General features: G+C 46.2%; 7 non-coding genes across 7 annotated transcripts; all 7 read right to left on the minus strand.

The window, feature by feature from the left end:
• Positions 1–1,100: 1,100 nt before the first annotated feature.
• LOC130308393 (U2 spliceosomal RNA) lies at positions 1,101–1,291 on the minus strand. Its single transcript, XR_008857372.1, has one exon. It is a non-coding gene; the product is annotated as a U2 spliceosomal RNA (small nuclear RNA).
• Positions 1,292–3,382: 2,091 nt separating this feature from the next.
• On the minus strand, positions 3,383–3,573 carry LOC130308394 (U2 spliceosomal RNA). The gene has a single exon (XR_008857373.1). It is a non-coding gene; the product is annotated as a U2 spliceosomal RNA (small nuclear RNA).
• A 2,099-nt stretch (positions 3,574–5,672) lies between these two features.
• On the minus strand, positions 5,673–5,863 carry LOC130308396 (U2 spliceosomal RNA). Its single transcript, XR_008857376.1, has one exon. It is a non-coding gene; the product is annotated as a U2 spliceosomal RNA (small nuclear RNA).
• A 2,083-nt stretch (positions 5,864–7,946) lies between these two features.
• On the minus strand, positions 7,947–8,137 carry LOC130308397 (U2 spliceosomal RNA). Its single transcript, XR_008857377.1, has one exon. It is a non-coding gene; the product is annotated as a U2 spliceosomal RNA (small nuclear RNA).
• Positions 8,138–10,215: 2,078 nt separating this feature from the next.
• On the minus strand, positions 10,216–10,406 carry LOC130308398 (U2 spliceosomal RNA). The gene has a single exon (XR_008857378.1). It is a non-coding gene; the product is annotated as a U2 spliceosomal RNA (small nuclear RNA).
• A 2,099-nt stretch (positions 10,407–12,505) lies between these two features.
• Positions 12,506–12,696, minus strand: LOC130308399 (U2 spliceosomal RNA). The gene has a single exon (XR_008857379.1). It is a non-coding gene; the product is annotated as a U2 spliceosomal RNA (small nuclear RNA).
• A 2,083-nt stretch (positions 12,697–14,779) lies between these two features.
• Positions 14,780–14,970, minus strand: LOC130308454 (U2 spliceosomal RNA). The gene has a single exon (XR_008857431.1). It is a non-coding gene; the product is annotated as a U2 spliceosomal RNA (small nuclear RNA).
• Positions 14,971–15,590: the final 620 nt, after the last annotated feature.

A 15,590-nucleotide genomic window follows, 5' to 3' on the forward strand; every position in this document is an offset into this window, starting at 1 on the left:
TTTTTTACGTTTTTCTCCTTTTCGCCTCTTTTCTGGGCGTATTATTCTTCTTTTTCTTCTTTTTTTTCGTCTAATGCATACCCCATCAGTGCAGCAATGCTTATTCAATACCGCCAGCAGATGGAGACACTGGGGGATAATTTTCTAAGGATTTATACTGATTTTTCCTGTCTGAATTTGTCGCACAGAAAGTTGCAGGCCAAATATGTGTGACATTTCTGCGACTTTAGCTTCTAGAGCATTTTTACAACATTATACATAGGTGCTGAATACATAAAAAGCGACTGTTCAGCGACAGACAAGTCGCATCGGCTGAAAGTAGGCCAGAATGTCAGTCCATGTTGGAGCAGGTTTAGATACAGTCTAAAGTATAGATCTCAAAGTCTGTGCACAGAATTTAGCAAGGGCCTCGCACCTTCTGATGCATCAGGTAGGTGCACAATAGCATAGCCTAACCTTCTGTACTTTGGTCTATATTGATGCGGGACATAGACAGCCAGCTGATGACCAATCCATTAGTGCAATGGATGGCTGGAAGCATTTGTCTTTGCCTTTGCAATACCACAGAAGCAATGCATGGTCAATGTACAGCAATGACACACCTGTGTGAACAGCCAGGAGACCCCCCCCCCCCCCCATGTTATGTTACATAGTTACATAGTTAGTACGGTCGAAAAAAGACATATGTCCATCAAGTTCAACCAGGGAATTAAGGGGTAGGGGTGTGGCGCGATATTGGGGAAGGGATGAGATTTTATATTTCTTCATAAGCATTAATCTTATTTTGTCAATTAGGAACATTCAGCACCCACCCGCTATCAAGGCAGCTGCCTATCATGTCATGCCCTACCTGCACAGGTGTGCTGGCTACTCAAATGATCCAATTAAGGAGGCCATTTAGTCAGCAGCAGCAGAAGTCCTGTGCCTGGACGCTCCAACAGCGGCCAGACACAAGCAGAAGCAGAAGCAGCAGAAGCAGCAGCAGCACCACCTTTTGTTTTTTGGCTGCAGCAGCAGCAAGGCCCACAGGGCTGGCTAGCTGGCTAGCCAGCAAGCAGGTAGCAATGAAAGTAGGAATCTTTCTTTTTAACCCTGTAAGGGGGTGGTGCACTGTACCCGAAGATACTGCCATATCGGGTCAATGCATAGGGCGACGGAAGCAAGCTTCGAAATCGGCCCCCGTTCTCAAAAATCCATTTAATATATGGTCCCCAGATAGGGGACGTATCAGATATTAAACTGATAAGAACAGATACTACACTTGATCTTAGCCAAAAGGCCGAGAAGCGATAACCGTGAAAGGGGCGGGCCCAACAAGGTGCCCTTCATGGGCACTATCACTGCTTGCTGTCAGGGAGGCTGCCAGACAATTTTCCATGCACACTCTGGGCTGGGGGGCAGTCAACCACCAGTACACACAGCAGAACCTAAACCCATACCATTATTGCTAAGCAGCAAGACAGGGGCCCATTGCACTCCCACGGGGCCTTTTTAAATGCAATCCATAACCCGGATTTGCCAGGAACCCTTCTTACTCCTCCTACTTGCATGTGACACTGGGCTTAGGATCTGCATAGGAAACACACACACAAGCACACACCTACCTTTGTTGCCTGCAGATGCCTCCTTGGCTGTCCCCAAACGGTATCAAACCAACACCCACGGGAAGCTGTAAGCATAGAGGACATGCCTGCACCCCATTGGACTTACCTGTGTGGGTTAAACCCGGGTTATTTGACAACCTATGGCGGTGATGGTTCTGCTCAGGCAGAGCAGTGCTGATGCTCCTCATAAAGCTGTCGCTGCTGTGAAGGTTCTAGGTGACATCACAAATCCCTATGGTTACATACACAACAAAGCTGGGTTGTTGTTGTTTACACTCTGCAAGGCCTGTGGAAGTGAGTGACATCATAGCACTGTAGTTCTGAGGGTTCTAGATGGATGCAACAATCTCCTGTTGCTTCTATGAAGGCCATAATAGACGACATCACCAAACAGCTCCATAGTCACATACACAGCAAAGGAGAGATGTTGTTTACACCTAGTGATGTCAGTGGTATTGAGTGACATCACAGCACAGTGCTAAGGCTCCTGGGCCTGGACACAGCAGCGGCTGCAATATCTCAACGGAGAATACGTTTATATATATGTGTGTGTGTGCGCGTATATATATATATATATATATATATATATATATATATATACATTTCTCCGCCGAAATCACTTTTAAACCCATTTCCACCTTTTTTTCCCTTCTCTTCCTCTTACTTTTTTTTCACGTTTTTTTACGTTTTTCTCCTTTTCGCCTCTTTTCTGGGCGTATTATTCTTCTTTTTCTTCTTTTTTTTCGTCTAATGCATACCCCATCAGTGCAGCAATGCTTATTCAATACCGCCAGCAGATGGAGACACTGGGGGATAATTTTCTAAGGATTTATACTGATTTTTCCTGTCTGAATTTGTCGCACAGAAAGTTGCAGGCCAAATATGTGTGACATTTCTGCGACTTTAGCTTCTAGAGCATTTTTACAACATTATACATAGGTGCTGAATACATAAAAAGCGACTGTTCAGCGACAGACAAGTCGCATCGGCTGAAAGTAGGCCAGAATGTCAGTCCATGTTGGAGCAGGTTTAGATACAGTCTAAAGTATAGATCTCAAAGTCTGTGCACAGAATTTAGCAAGGGCCTCGCACCTTCTGATGCATCAGGTAGGTGCACAATAGCATAGCCTAACCTTCTGTACTTTGGTCTATATTGATGCGGGACATAGACAGCCAGCTGATGACCAATCCATTAGTGCAATGGATGGCTGGAAGCATTTGTCTTTGCCTTTGCAATACCACAGAAGCAATGCATGGTCAATGTACAGCAATGACACACCTGTGTGAACAGCCAGGAGACCCCCCCCCCCCCCCCATGTTATGTTACATAGTTACATAGTTAGTACGGTCGAAAAAAGACATATGTCCATCAAGTTCAACCAGGGAATTAAGGGGTAGGGGTGTGGCGCGATATTGGGGAAGGGATGAGATTTTATATTTCTTCATAAGCATTAATCTTATTTTGTCAATTAGGAACATTCAGCACCCACCCGCTATCAAGGCAGCTGCCTATCATGTCATGCCCTACCTGCACAGGTGTGCTGGCTACTCAAATGATCCAATTAAGGAGGCCATTTAGTCAGCAGCAGCAGAAGTCCTGTGCCTGGACGCTCCAACAGCGGCCAGACACAAGCAGAAGCAGAAGCAGCAGAAGCAGCAGCAGCACCACCTTTTGTTTTTTGGCTGCAGCAGCAGCAAGGCCCACAGGGCTGGCTAGCTGGCTAGCCAGCAAGCAGGTAGCAATGAAAGTAGGAATATTTCTTTTTAACCCTGTAAGGGGGTGGTGCACTGTACCCGAAGATACTGCCATATCGGGTCAATGCATAGGGCGACGGAAGCAAGCTTCGAAATCGGCCCCCGTTCTCAAAAATCCATTTAATATATGGTCCCCAGATAGGGGACGTATCAGATATTAAACTGATAAGAACAGATACTACACTTGATCTTAGCCAAAAGGCCGAGAAGCGATAACCGTGAAAGGGGCGGGCCCAACAAGGTGCCCTTCATGGGCACTATCACTGCTTGCTGTCAGGGAGGCTGCCAGACAATTTTCCATGCACACTCTGGGCTGGGGGGCAGTCAACCACCAGTACACACAGCAGAACCTAAACCCATACCATTATTGCTAAGCAGCAAGACAGGGGCCCATTGCACTCCCACGGGGCCTTTTTAAATGCAATCCATAACCCGGATTTGCCAGGAACCCTTCTTACTCCTCCTACTTGCATGTGACACTGGGCTTAGGATCTGCATAGGAAACACACACACAAGCACACACCTACCTTTGTTGCCTGCAGATGCCTCCTTGGCTGTCCCCAAACGGTATCAAACCAACACCCACGGGAAGCTGTAAGCATAGAGGACATGCCTGCACCCCATTGGACTTACCTGTGTGGGTTAAACCCGGGTTATTTGACAACCTATGGCGGTGATGGTTCTGCTCAGGCAGAGCAGTGCTGATGCTCCTCATAAAGCTGTCGCTGCTGTGAAGGTTCTAGGTGACATCACAAATCCCTATGGTTACATACACAACAAAGCTGGGTTGTTGTTGTTTACACTCTGCAAGGCCTGTGGAAGTGAGTGACATCATAGCACTGTAGTTCTGAGGGTTCTAGATGGATGCAACAATCTCCTGTTGCTTCTATGAAGGCCATAATAGACGACATCACCAAACAGCTCCATAGTCACATACACAGCAAAGGAGAGATGTTGTTTACACCTAGTGATGTCAGTGGTATTGAGTGACATCACAGCACAGTGCTAAGGCTCCTGGGCCTGGACACAGCAGCGGCTGCAATATCTCAACGGAGAATACGTTTATATATATGTGTGTGTGTGCGCGTATATATATATATATATATATATATATATATATATATATATATATATATATATATTTCTCCGCCGAAATCACTTTTAAACCCATTTCCACCTTTTTTTCCCTTCTCTTCCTCTTACTTTTTTTTCAAGTTTTTTTACGTTTTTCTCCTTTTCGCCTCTTTTCTGGGCGTATTATTCTTCTTTTTCTTCTTTTTTTTCGTCTAATGCATACCCCATCAGTGCAGCAATGCTTATTCAATACCGCCAGCAGATGGAGACACTGGGGGATAATTTTCTAAGGATTTATACTGATTTTTCCTGTCTGAATTTGTCGCACAGAAAGTTGCAGGCCAAATATGTGTGACATTTCTGCGACTTTAGCTTCTAGAGCATTTTTACAACATTATACATAGGTGCTGAATACATAAAAAGCGACTGTTCAGCGACAGACAAGTCGCATCGGCTGAAAGTAGGCCAGAATGTCAGTCCATGTTGGAGCAGGTTTAGATACAGTCTAAAGTATAGATCTCAAAGTCTGTGCACAGAATTTAGCAAGGGCCTCGCACCTTCTGATGCATCAGGTAGGTGCACAATAGCATAGCCTAACCCTCTGTACTTTGGTCTATATTGATGCGGGACATAGACAGCCAGCTGATGACCAATCCATTAGTGCAATGGATGGCTGGAAGCATTTGTCTTTGCCTTTGCAATACCACAGAAGCAATGCATGGTCAATGTACAGCAATGACACACCTGTGTGAACAGCCAGGAGACCCCCCCCCCCCATGTTATGTTACATAGTTACATAGTTAGTACGGTCGAAAAAAGACATATGTCCATCAAGTTCAACCAGGGAATTAAGGGGTAGGGGTGTGGCGCGATATTGGGGAAGGGATGAGATTTTATATTTCTTCATAAGCATTAATCTTATTTTGTCAATTAGGAACATTCAGCACCCACCCGCTATCAAGGCAGCTGCCTATCATGTCATGCCCTACCTGCACAGGTGTGCTGGCTACTCAAATGATCCAATTAAGGAGGCCATTTAGTCAGCAGCAGCAGAAGTCCTGTGCCTGGACGCTCCAACAGCGGCCAGACACAAGCAGAAGCAGAAGCAGCAGAAGCAGCAGCAGCACCACCTTTTGTTTTTTGGCTGCAGCAGCAGCAAGGCCCACAGGGCTGGCTAGCTGGCTAGCCAGCAAGCAGGTAGCAATGAAAGTAGGAATCTTTCTTTTTAACCCTGTAAGGGGGTGGTGCACTGTACCCGAAGATACTGCCATATCGGGTCAATGCATAGGGCGACGGAAGCAAGCTTCGAAATCGGCCCCCGTTCTCAAAAATCCATTTAATATATGGTCCCCAGATAGGGGACGTATCAGATATTAAACTGATAAGAACAGATACTACACTTGATCTTAGCCAAAAGGCCGAGAAGCGATAACCGTGAAAGGGGCGGGCCCAACAAGGTGCCCTTCATGGGCACTATCACTGCTTGCTGTCAGGGAGGCTGCCAGACAATTTTCCATGCACACTCTGGGCTGGGGGGCAGTCAACCACCAGTACACACAGCAGAACCTAAACCCATACCATTATTGCTAAGCAGCAAGACAGGGGCCCATTGCACTCCCACGGGGCCTTTTTAAATGCAATCCATAACCCGGATTTGCCAGGAACCCTTCTTACTCCTCCTACTTGCATGTGACACTGGGCTTAGGATCTGCATAGGAAACACACACACAAGCACACACCTACCTTTGTTGCCTGCAGATGCCTCCTTGGCTGTCCCCAAACGGTATCAAACCAACACCCACGGGAAGCTGTAAGCATAGAGGACATGCCTGCACCCCATTGGACTTACCTGTGTGGGTTAAACCCGGGTTATTTGACAACCTATGGCGGTGATGGTTCTGCTCAGGCAGAGCAGTGCTGATGCTCCTCATAAAGCTGTCGCTGCTGTGAAGGTTCTAGGTGACATCACAAATCCCTATGGTTACATACACAACAAAGCTGGGTTGTTGTTGTTTACACTCTGCAAGGCCTGTGGAAGTGAGTGACATCATAGCACTGTAGTTCTGAGGGTTCTAGATGGATGCAACAATCTCCTGTTGCTTCTATGAAGGCCATAATAGACGACATCACCAAACAGCTCCATAGTCACATACACAGCAAAGGAGAGATGTTGTTTACACCTAGTGATGTCAGTGGTATTGAGTGACATCACAGCACAGTGCTAAGGCTCCTGGGCCTGGACACAGCAGCGGCTGCAATATCTCAACGGAGAATACGTTTATATATATGTGTGTGTGTGCGCGTATATATATATATATATATATATATATATATATATATATACATTTCTCCGCCGAAATCACTTTTAAACCCATTTCCACCTTTTTTTCCCTTCTCTTCCTCTTACTTTTTTTTCACGTTTTTTTACGTTTTTCTCCTTTTCGCCTCTTTTCTGGGCGTATTATTCTTCTTTTTCTTCTTTTTTTTCGTCTAATGCATACCCCATCAGTGCAGCAATGCTTATTCAATACCGCCAGCAGATGGAGACACTGGGGGATAATTTTCTAAGGATTTATACTGATTTTTCCTGTCTGAATTTGTCGCACAGAAAGTTGCAGGCCAAATATGTGTGACATTTCTGCGACTTTAGCTTCTAGAGCATTTTTACAACATTATACATAGGTGCTGAATACATAAAAAGCGACTGTTCAGCGACAGACAAGTCGCATCGGCTGAAAGTAGGCCAGAATGTCAGTCCATGTTGGAGCAGGTTTAGATACAGTCTAAAGTATAGATCTCAAAGTCTGTGCACAGAATTTAGCAAGGGCCTCGCACCTTCTGATGCATCAGTGCACAATAGCATAGCCTAACCCTCTGTACTTTGGTCTATATTGATGCGGGACATAGACAGCCAGCTGATGACCAATCCATTAGTGCAATGGATGGCTGGAAGCATTTGTCTTTGCCTTTGCAATACCACAGAAGCAATGCATGGTCAATGTACAGCAATGACACACCTGTGTGAACAGCCAGGAGACCCCCCCCCCCCCATGTTATGTTACATAGTTACATAGTTAGTACGGTCGAAAAAAGACATATGTCCATCAAGTTCAACCAGGGAATTAAGGGGTAGGGGTGTGGCGCGATATTGGGGAAGGGATGAGATTTTATATTTCTTCATAAGCATTAATCTTATTTTGTCAATTAGGAACATTCAGCACCCACCCGCTATCAAGGCAGCTGCCTATCATGTCATGCCCTACCTGCACAGGTGTGCTGGCTACTCAAATGATCCAATTAAGGAGGCCATTTAGTCAGCAGCAGCAGAAGTCCTGTGCCTGGACGCTCCAACAGCGGCCAGACACAAGCAGAAGCAGAAGCAGCAGAAGCAGCAGCAGCACCACCTTTTGTTTTTTGGCTGCAGCAGCAGCAAGGCCCACAGGGCTGGCTAGCTGGCTAGCCAGCAAGCAGGTAGCAATGAAAGTAGGAATCTTTCTTTTTAACCCTGTAAGGGGGTGGTGCACTGTACCCGAAGATACTGCCATATCGGGTCAATGCATAGGGCGACGGAAGCAAGCTTCGAAATCGGCCCCCGTTCTCAAAAATCCATTTAATATATGGTCCCCAGATAGGGGACGTATCAGATATTAAACTGATAAGAACAGATACTACACTTGATCTTAGCCAAAAGGCCGAGAAGCGATAACCGTGAAAGGGGCGGGCCCAACAAGGTGCCCTTCATGGGCACTATCACTGCTTGCTGTCAGGGAGGCTGCCAGACAATTTTCCATGCACACTCTGGGCTGGGGGGCAGTCAACCACCAGTACACACAGCAGAACCTAAACCCATACCATTATTGCTAAGCAGCAAGACAGGGGCCCATTGCACTCCCACGGGGCCTTTTTAAATGCAATCCATAACCCGGATTTGCCAGGAACCCTTCTTACTCCTCCTACTTGCATGTGACACTGGGCTTAGGATCTGCATAGGAAACACACACACAAGCACACACCTACCTTTGTTGCCTGCAGATGCCTCCTTGGCTGTCCCCAAACGGTATCAAACCAACACCCACGGGAAGCTGTAAGCATAGAGGACATGCCTGCACCCCATTGGACTTACCTGTGTGGGTTAAACCCGGGTTATTTGACAACCTATGGCGGTGATGGTTCTGCTCAGGCAGAGCAGTGCTGATGCTCCTCATAAAGCTGTCGCTGCTGTGAAGGTTCTAGGTGACATCACAAATCCCTATGGTTACATACACAACAAAGCTGGGTTGTTGTTGTTTACACTCTGCAAGGCCTGTGGAAGTGAGTGACATCATAGCACTGTAGTTCTGAGGGTTCTAGATGGATGCAACAATCTCCTGTTGCTTCTATGAAGGCCATAATAGACGACATCACCAAACAGCTCCATAGTCACATACACAGCAAAGGAGAGATGTTGTTTACACCTAGTGATGTCAGTGGTATTGAGTGACATCACAGCACAGTGCTAAGGCTCCTGGGCCTGGACACAGCAGCGGCTGCAATATCTCAACGGAGAATACGTTTATATATATGTGTGTGTGTGCGCATATATATATATATATATATATATATATATATATATATATATATATTTCTCCGCCGAAATCACTTTTAAACCCATTTCCACCTTTTTTTCCCTTCTCTTCCTCTTACTTTTTTTTCACGTTTTTTTACGTTTTTCTCCTTTTCGCCTCTTTTCTGGGCGTATTATTCTTCTTTTTCTTCTTTTTTTTCGTCTAATGCATACCCCATCAGTGCAGCAATGCTTATTCAATACCGCCAGCAGATGGAGACACTGGGGGATAATTTTCTAAGGATTTATACTGATTTTTCCTGTCTGAATTTGTCGCACAGAAAGTTGCAGGCCAAATATGTGTGACATTTCTGCGACTTTAGCTTCTAGAGCATTTTTACAACATTATACATAGGTGCTGAATACATAAAAAGCGACTGTTCAGCGACAGACAAGTCGCATCGGCTGAAAGTAGGCCAGAATGTCAGTCCATGTTGGAGCAGGTTTAGATACAGTCTAAAGTATAGATCTCAAAGTCTGTGCACAGAATTTAGCAAGGGCCTCGCACCTTCTGATGCATCAGGTAGGTGCACAATAGCATAGCCTAACCCTCTGTACTTTGGTCTATATTGATGCGGGACATAGACAGCCAGCTGATGACCAATCCATTAGTGCAATGGATGGCTGGAAGCATTTGTCTTTGCCTTTGCAATACCACAGAAGCAATGCATGGTCAATGTACAGCAATGACACACCTGTGTGAACAGCCAGGAGACCCCCCCCCCATGTTATGTTACATAGTTACATAGTTAGTACGGTCGAAAAAAGACATATGTCCATCAAGTTCAACCAGGGAATTAAGGGGTAGGGGTGTGGTGCGATATTGGGGAAGGGATGAGATTTTATATTTCTTCATAAGCATTAATCTTATTTTGTCAATTAGGAACATTCAGCACCCACCCGCTATCAAGGCAGCTGCCTATCATGTCATGCCCTACCTGCACAGGTGTGCTGGCTACTCAAATGATCCAATTAAGGAGGCCATTTAGTCAGCAGCAGCAGAAGTCCTGTGCCTGGACGCTCCAACAGCGGCCAGACACAAGCAGAAGCAGAAGCAGCAGCAGCACCACCTTTTGTTTTTTGGCTGCAGCAGCAGCAAGGCCCACAGGGCTGGCTAGCTGGCTAGCCAGCAAGCAGGTAGCAATGAAAGTAGGAATCTTTCTTTTTAACCCTGTAAGGGGGTGGTGCACTGTACCCGAAGATACTGCCATATCGGGTCAATGCATAGGGCGACGGAAGCAAGCTTCGAAATCGGCCCCCGTTCTCAAAAATCCATTTAATATATGGTCCCCAGATAGGGGACGTATCAGATATTAAACTGATAAGAACAGATACTACACTTGATCTTAGCCAAAAGGCCGAGAAGCGATAACCGTGAAAGGGGCGGGCCCAACAAGGTGCCCTTCATGGGCACTATCACTGCTTGCTGTCAGGGAGGCTGCCAGACAATTTTCCATGCACACTCTGGGCTGGGGGGCAGTCAACCACCAGTACACACAGCAGAACCTAAACCCATACCATTATTGCTAAGCAGCAAGACAGGGGCCCATTGCACTCCCACGGGGCCTTTTTAAATGCAATCCATAACCCGGATTTGCCAGGAACCCTTCTTACTCCTCCTACTTGCATGTGACACTGGGCTTAGGATCTGCATAGGAAACACACACACAAGCACACACCTACCTTTGTTGCCTGCAGATGCCTCCTTGGCTGTCCCCAAACGGTATCAAACCAACACCCACGGGAAGCTGTAAGCATAGAGGACATGCCTGCACCCCATTGGACTTACCTGTGTGGGTTAAACCCGGGTTATTTGACAACCTATGGCGGTGATGGTTCTGCTCAGGCAGAGCAGTGCTGATGCTCCTCATAAAGCTGTCGCTGCTGTGAAGGTTCTAGGTGACATCACAAATCCCTATGGTTACATACACAACAAAGCTGGGTTGTTGTTGTTGTTGTTGTTTACACTCTGCAAGGCCTGTGGAAGTGAGTGACATCATAGCACTGTAGTTCTGAGGGTTCTAGATGGATGCAACAATCTCCTGTTGCTTCTATGAAGGCCATAATAGACGACATCACCAAACAGCTCCATAGTCACATACACAGCAAAGGAGAGATGTTGTTTACACCTAGTGATGTCAGTGGTATTGAGTGACATCACAGCACAGTGCTAAGGCTCCTGGGCCTGGACACAGCAGCGGCTGCAATATCTCAACGGAGAATACGTTTATATATATGTGTGTGCGCGTATATATATATATATATATATATATATATATATATATATATATATTTCTCCGCCGAAATCACTTTTAAACCCATTTCCACCTTTTTTTCCCTTCTCTTCCTCTTACTTTTTTTTCACGTTTTTTTACGTCTTTCTCCTTTTCGCCTCTTTTCTGGGCGTATTATTCTTCTTTTTCTTCTTTTTTTTCGTCTAATGCATACCCCATCAGTGCAGCAATGCTTATTCAATACCGCCAGCAGATGGAGACACTGGGGGATAATTTTCTAAGGATTTATACTGATTTTTCCTGTCTGAATTTGTCGCACAGAAAGTTGCAGGCCAAATATGTGTGACATTTCTGCGACTTTAGCTTCTAGAGCATTTTTACAACATTATACATAGGTGCTGAATACATAAAAAGCGACTGTTCAGCGACAGACAAGTCGCATCGGCTGAAAGTAGGCCAGAATGTCAGTCCATGTTGGAGCAGGTTTAGATACAGTCTAAAGTATAGATCTCAAAGTCTGTGCACAGAATTTAGCAAGGGCCTCGCACCTTCTGATGCATCAGGTAGGTGCACAATAGCATAGCCTAACCCTCTGTACTTTGGTCTATATTGATGCGGGACATAGACAGCCAGCTGATGACCAATCCATTAGTGCAATGGATGGCTGGAAGCATTTGTCTTTGCCTTTGCAATACCACAGAAGCAATGCATGGTCAATGTACAGCAATGACACACCTGTGTGAACAGCCAGGAGACCCCCCCCCCCCCCCCCATGTTATGTTACATAGTTACATAGTTAGTACGGTCGAAAAAAGACATATGTCCATCAAGTTCAACCAGGGAATTAAGGGGTAGGGGTGTGGCGCGATATTGGGGAAGGGATGAGATTTTATATTTCTTCATAAGCATTAATCTTATTTTGTCAATTAGGAACATTCAGCACCCACCCGCTATCAAGGCAGCTGCCTATCATGTCATGCCCTACCTGCACAGGTGTGCTGGCTACTCAAATGATCCAATTAAGGAGGCCATTTAGTCAGCAGCAGCAGAAGTCCTGTGCCTGGACGCTCCAACAGCGGCCAGACACAAGCAGAAGCAGAAGCAGCAGAAGCAGCAGCAGCACCACCTTTTGTTTTTTGGCTGCAGCAGCAGCAAGGCCCACAGGGCTGGCTAGCTGGCTAGCCAGCAAGCAGGTAGCAATGAAAGTAGGAATCTTTCTTTTTAACCCTGTAAGGGGGTGGTGCACTGTACCCGAAGATACTGCCATATCGGGTCAATGCATAGGGCGACGGAAGCAAGCTTCGAAATCGGCCCCCGTTCTCAAAAATCCATTTAATATATGGTCCCCAGATAGGGGACGTATCAGATATTAAACTGATAAGAACAGATACTACACTTGATCTTAGCCAAAAGGCCGAGAAGCGATAACCGTGAAAGGGGCGGGCCCAACAAGGTGCCCTTCATGGGCACTATCACTGCTTGCTGTCAGGGAGGCTGCCAGACAATTTTCCATGCACACTCTGGGCTGGGGGGCAGTCAACCACCAGTACACACAGCAGAACCTAAACCCATACCATTATTGCTAAGCAGCAAGACAGGGGCCCATTGCACTCCCACGGGGCCTTTTTAAATGCAATCCATAACCCGGATTTGCCAGGAACCCTTCTTACTCCTCCTACTTGCATGTGACACTGGGCTTAGGATCTGCATAGGAAACACACACACAAGCACACACCTACCTTTGTTGCCTGCAGATGCCTCCTTGGCTGTCCCCAAACGGTATCAAACCAACACCCACGGGAAGCTGTAAGCATAGAGGACATGCCTGCACCCCATTGGACTTACCTGTGTGGGTTAAACCCGGGTTATTTGACAACCTATGGCGGTGATGGTTCTGCTCAGGCAGAGCAGTGCTGATGCTCCTCATAAAGCTGTCGCTGCTGTGAAGGTTCTAGGTGACATCACAAATCCCTATGGTTACATACACAACAAAGCTGGGTTGTTGTTGTTTACACTCTGCAAGGCCTGTGGAAGTGAGTGACATCATAGCACTGTAGTTCTGAGGGTTCTAGATGGATGCAACAATCTCCTGTTGCTTCTATGAAGGCCATAATAGACGACATCACCAAACAGCTCCATAGTCACATACACAGCAAAGGAGAGATGTTGTTTACACCTAGTGATGTCAGTGGTATTGAGTGACATCACAGCACAGTGCTAAGGCTCCTGGGCCTGGACACAGCAGCGGCTGCAATATCTCAACGGAGAATATGTTTATATATATGTGTGTGTGTGCGCGTATATATATATATATATATATATATATATATATATATATATATATTCTCCGCCGAAATCACTTTTAAACCCATTTCCACCTTTTTTTCCCTTCTCTTCCTCTTACTTTTTTTTCACGTTTTTTTACGTCTTTCTCCTTTTCGCCTCTTTTCTGGGCGTATTATTCTTCTTTTTCTTCTTTTTTTTCGTCTAATGCATACCCCATCAGTGCAGCAATGCTTATTCAATACCGCCAGCAGATGGAGACACTGGGGGATAATTTTCTAAGGATTTATACTGATTTTTCCTGTCTGAATTTGTCGCACAGAAAGTTGCAGGCCAAATATGTGTGACATTTCTTGCGACTTTAGCTTCTAGAGCATTTTTACAACATTATACATAGGTGCTGAATACATAAAAAGCGACTGTTCAGCGACAGACAAGTCGCATCGGCTGAAAGTAGGCCAGAATGTCAGTCCATGTTGGAGCAGGTTTAGATACAGTCTAAAGTATAGATCTCAAAGTCTGTGCACAGAATTTAGCAAGGGCCTCGCACCTTCTGATGCATCAGGTAGGTGCACAATAGCATAGCCTAACCCTCTGTACTTTGGTCTATATTGATGCGGGACATAGACAGCCAGCTGATGACCAATCCATTAGTGCAATGGATGGCTGGAAGCATTTGTCTTTGCCTTTGCAATACCACAGAAGCAATGCATGGTCAATGTACAGCAATGACACACCTGTGTGAACAGCCAGGAGACCCCCCCCCCCCCCCATGTTATGTTACATAGTTACATAGTTAGTACGGTCGAAAAAAGACATATGTCCATCAAGTTCAACCAGGGAATTAAGGGGTAGGGGTGTGGCGCGATATTGGGGAAGGGATGAGATTTTATATTTCTTCATAAGCATTAATCTTATTTTGTCAATTAGGAACATTCAGCACCCACCCGCTATCAAGGCAGCTGCCTATCATGTCATGCCCTACCTGCACAGGTGTGCTGGCTACTCAAATGATCCAATTAAGGAGGCCATTTAGTCAGCAGCAGCAGAAGTCCTGTGCCTGGACGCTCCAACAGCGGCCAGACACAAGCAGCAGCAGAAGCAGCAGCAGCACCACCTTTTGTTTTTTGGCTGCAGCAGCAGCAAGGCCCACAGGGCTGGCTAGCTGGCTAGCCAGCAAGCAGGTAGCAATGAAAGTAGGAATCTTTCTTTTTAACCCTGTAAGGGGGTGGTGCACTGTACCCGAAGATACTGCCATATCGGGTCAATGCATAGGGCGACGGAAGCAAGCTTCGAAATCGGCCCCCGTTCTCAAAAATCCATTTAATATATGGTCCCCAGATAGAGGACGTATCAGATATTAAACTGATAAGAACAGATACTACACTTGATCTTAGCCAAAAGGCCGAGAAGCGATAACCGTGAAAGGGGCGGGCCCAACAAGGTGCCCTTCATGGGCACTATCACTGCTTGCTGTCAGGGAGGCTGCCAGACAATTTTCCATGCACACTCTGGGCTGGGGGGCAGTCAACCACCAGTACACACAGCAGAACCTAAACCCATACCATTATTGCTAAGCAGCAAGACAGGGGCCCATTGCACTCCCACGGGGCCTTTTTAAATGCAATCCATAACCCGGATTTGCCAGGAACCCTTCTTACTCCTCCTACTTGCATGTGACACTGGGCTTAGGATCTGCATAGGAAACACACACACAAGCACACACCTACCTTTGTTGCCTGCAGATGCCTCCTTGGCTGTCCCCAAACGGTATCAAACCAACACCCACGGGAAGCTGTAAGCATAGAGGACATGCCTGCACCCCATTGGACTTACCTGTGTGGGTTAAACCCGGGTTATTTGACAACCTATGGCGGTGATGGTTCTGCTCAGGCAGAGCAGTGCTGATGCTCCTCATAAAGCTGTCGCTGCTGTGAAGGTTCTAGGTGACATCACAAATCCCTATGGTTACATACACAACAAAGCTGGGTTGTTGTTGTTTACACTCTGCAAGGCCTGTGGAAGTGAGTGACATCA

This window comes from Hyla sarda, unplaced genomic scaffold (assembly GCF_029499605.1).
Source record: "Hyla sarda isolate aHylSar1 unplaced genomic scaffold, aHylSar1.hap1 scaffold_148, whole genome shotgun sequence".
NCBI classification, from domain to species: domain Eukaryota; kingdom Metazoa; phylum Chordata; class Amphibia; order Anura; family Hylidae; genus Hyla; species Hyla sarda.